This window comes from Otolemur garnettii, unplaced genomic scaffold (genome assembly GCF_000181295.1).
Source record: "Otolemur garnettii isolate 467f Iridium unplaced genomic scaffold, OtoGar3 scaffold00175, whole genome shotgun sequence".
Lineage (NCBI taxonomy): Eukaryota > Metazoa > Chordata > Mammalia > Primates > Galagidae > Otolemur > Otolemur garnettii.
Genome location: NW_003852570.1, coordinates 2,175,377 through 2,179,674, shown reverse-complemented (window position 1 = coordinate 2,179,674; position 4,298 = coordinate 2,175,377).

Sequence of the window (4,298 nt, the reverse complement as noted above, 5' to 3'; positions counted from 1 at the left end):
GTGTCTGTTAGTCTCTCTTATAAATTGAGGTGCATTCTGCTTGGGTGCATAAATTTTAATAATTGAAATCTCATCATGTTGATTGTTACCCTTAACAAATATGAAGTGACCATCCTAATCTTTCCTTACTTTTGGTGGTTTAAAGCCTATTGTGTCTGCAAATAAAATCACAACACCTGCTTTTTTTCTGATTTTCATTTGCCTGAAATATAGATGACCATCCCTTCACCCTGAGTCTATATTTATCTTTTAAGGTAAGATGAGATTCTTGTATACAGCAGATATCTGCCTGAGTTTTGGTATCCAGTCAGCCAACATATGCCTCTTTAGAGGACAATTTAAGCCATTCAAATTAATTATAAATGTCGATAAGCCTGGTAGAATTTTGGGTATCAAGTTTTTCAAAAGTCCAGTGGACATTTTTTAATCCTTTCACCACTGTGGAAGTTGGAATTTGATCAAAAGTTTCTGAGAGTTTACTTTTGTGGTGGAGGATTGCACTGGTCATTATGGAGGATAGGTCTGAAAATATCCTGTAGAGCTGGCTTAGTTATGGCAAATTTCTTCAACATGTGAATGTCTCTAAAGTATTTAATTTCTCCATCATAAATTAAACTCAGTTTCACTGGATACAGGATCCAGGGTTGAAAGTTATTTTGTTTTAGCAGATTAAAAGTTGATGACCACCCTCTTCTGGCTTGAAAGGATTCAGCAGAGAGATCTGTAGTCATTCTAATATTCTTCCCCTTGTAGGTTATGGTTTTCTTAAGTCTGAATGCTTGCAGAATTTTATCCTTCATTTTAACTTTGGTGAAGCTAATTATAATGTGCCTAGGAGATGTCTTATTCAGGTTGAGTCATTCTGAGGTTCTGAAACTGTTTACTATCTGAATTTCAGAATCTCTTGGCATGTCTGGGAAGTTCTCCTTCGTTACCTCATGAAGAGGAGCATCTGTGCCTTTTGAAGCCACCTCATGGCCTTCAGGAATTCCTATAAGGCAAATATTAGTTTTCTTCAAATTCTCCCAGAGCTCACTGAGAGACTGATCTGTTTTTGCTCTCCACTTCTCTTTCTCTTTGAGCATTTGGGAGTTTTCAAAAGCTTTGTCTTCAATGTCAGAAATCCCTTCTTCTGCCTGCTCCATTATGTTACTGAGGGATCCTACTATATTTCTGAGATCTTTGAGGGCTGCAAGTTCTTGTCTCAATGTGTGAAAATCTTTGGTGATTTTGTCTTTGAATTCATTGAATTCTTGAGACAACTTTTGAAATGCTCCTTGAATTTCTAATTCCAACTTTACCTCCATTCTGTTGATCTTATTTGCCATCCAAATTTTGAATTCAATTTCTGATATCTCAGCCATTTGTTTATGAATGGGATCTTGAGTTGTGCCCATCATGTAATTCCTTGGGGGATTTGATCTATTCTGGTGATTCATGTTATTGGCATTTTTCTGCTGAATCCACCCTATGATTATTTTACACCATTTGGCTGGATAAGCAGATAAGATGACATTGGGTTGGGGGCTCCAGGAGTAGTGATTAACCAGCCCTTTGCTGAAGAGCTGGGACTAGTGTTTGTACCTTTTCCCCTAGAGCTTTGCAAAGGACTCATACAGTGCTACAGCCTGAGACACTGGGGACCTTCTTGGTGTACTGGGGCTAAGTGAGTCTGTCTTGTTTTCAGCTGGTCTGTGTCCTACCCTAGTGAATCAGTTACTCTGGTTTGAATTCTCACCTGTGGAGAAACACCACCAATTAAGTCACCACCCCCCATGGGTAACAACTGGAAAAGGAAAAGCAAACCTTCCTACAACCACACACCCAAGGTACCACTTTGAATAGTCCTTGGATGATTGGCCCAGTTCAAGGGGTCCAAATCAATTGTCCCAGTCAGCACGGGTCTCAAGTGGGAGAGTTCAATAGGTCTCTGGCAACTAGATAGCAGGGTTCTGCTGGCAGCTCCTGTATGATTTCCTTCAGTGTTATGTGAGGTCAGAAGGACCCAACCAGCAAATGAATTATGTAGGAAGGTTGATGTCTCCTTCCCTACCATGCACCTCTGTCACACCCAGTCACTAGTAACCATGCAGGGCTGTGACCCAGTTCTCTCCAATGAGCAGATGCTGTAGGGGTTTGCACTTGCCTGAGTCACAGGGAGATCTATGTTTCCTCAGCCAGGCCATTGCTCTCTGCTACTATCTGGCATTGGCAGCTGAGGCCTGACATCCTCAGGTGCTTAATGGAAGCTGGGGTGGTTCACTCAGTTCCATCCCCATCCCTGATTGATGTTGCTGACACTTCTATGTTGGCAGAATTTGTTTCTTTCCTGGCTATATTCCCTTGCAGACCAGACACTGTTTGAGTTCACAGGAACTTCGACTCAGCTTCCATCTGAGCCTCTGCCTAGAGCTGGCATGTCTGTCTCCATTGCAGTATGTGTTGGGGCAGGCACAGTTAGAGCTCACATTGAGCTCTCAGTTCCTGCCTCCCTGCCTGTCTCACCTATGATTTCCTCTGGTCAGGGTACTTCTTAGATTCACTAAGGCAGTCCTTCTGGCTCAGCTCCTTCTGGTGGGAGCTGAGAATACTCCCTGGGAGCATTCTGTCTCTGTGCAAGCATTCTACTCTCTGTCTCTGCTGCACCCCACCCAGGCAGTTTCTGCCTCAACATGCCCTTTACTCACTGGGCCTGCATTTCTGTCCCAGACCTGTTCCATCAGTGGCTGCCACCAGAGAAGCTACCCAGCTTCCATTGGTTGCCCAGAGAGGCAGGAAGTGTCTCTCCAAAATAACCCCAGGGGTGTAAGCCCTATTATTCCTGCTGTTGCCACTGCTCTGTGCCGTGGGCCACCGCCTCTCCCATATGGTTTCCTCTGTTCACCATCTTCTCCTTAATCCTGTGCTGCAGAATCAGCACAGATGAGCAACAGCCCACACCTTGTTCACACCTATCAAGAAAATGCTCAAGAATCTGGACTCCATGGGGGATAGGCTTCCAAACTTCAGGATGAGAGTGGAGGGAAGTGGTGAGAGTTCAGAATTGTAGGTAGAGAATATATACAGTTTTATGCCTGGTGGGATAGTGCCATGGCACACTGGTAGGTTCTCTCTGGGGAAGGAGTTCTGGTTTTTAAAGGGTCTCTCCTGTGGGATAAAATAGGAGGATATCCTAACTCTGCTCACTTGTTTGTGTAGAGTATACTGTGAGCCATTCTCATGGGGGAGGGGACTCCCATCCGCTTGGTGATGGATTTTGTACCTATTGTTTGTTTCCTTGGGGTCACAACTCACCTCAGCAGGGTTGATGTGCATTCTTCAACCTTCTCTCTTGGCTTAACTCAAAACCATCAGCTTACTTGCTAAACTTTTGTCCTTTAACTCTCCTTCTGAACAGAAGCCTCTGTGGAAAGCTGGCTCCAGGTGGCCATCTTGCCTCCACCCCCTATATTACAACTTTTAAAAAATTTACTCCACAGGCTAAGCACCTGTTGTAGCATAGTGGTTATGGGGCCAACCACATACATCGAGGGTGGTGTGTTCTAACCTGGCCCAGGCCAGCTAGACAAACAATGATAGCTGCAACAAAAAAATAACTGACACATTGTGGCAGGTGCCTATAGTCCCAACTACTTGGGAGGCTAAGGCAAGAGAATTGCTTAAGCCCAAGAGTTTGAGGTTGTTGTGAGCTGTGACACCATGGCAACTCTACCAAGGGTGACATAGTGAGACTGTCTCAAAAAAAAAAATTACTCCACAGATTCAGTAGAGGCTAGTTTCCCTGCAGAAGAAACAATTTTTGACTTAAAGTCTATTTTGTCTGATATTAGTAGTTGCTACTTGAATGAAATATCTTTTTCCATTCTTTTATTTTCAACTTATTTGTATCTTTTCACCCCAAGTGAGCCTCAGTGGCTCACACCTGTCCTAGCACTTTTGGAGGCTGAGGCAGGAGAATCACTTGAAGACAGGCATTGAAAACCTACCTAGTAAATATTATAAGACCTCAACCCTAAAAAAATAATGAGCTTAGAGCCTGGGAGTCCAATGTTGCAATAAGCTATGATGACACCACTCCTCTTTAACCTGGGCAAGAAAGTGAGGCCCTATCTCAAAAAAAAAAAAAAAAAGGTAATAATAAAGTGAGTCTCCTGATGGCATCATATAGTGAATTATAGGTTTACACTTTTAATTTTGTTATTCCCCCCTTTTTAAGAGAGTTGAATCCATTCACATTAAAAGTCATAATTGATAAGGAACAACTTTCTTTTGCCATTTTGCCATTTTTTTTTTTTTTT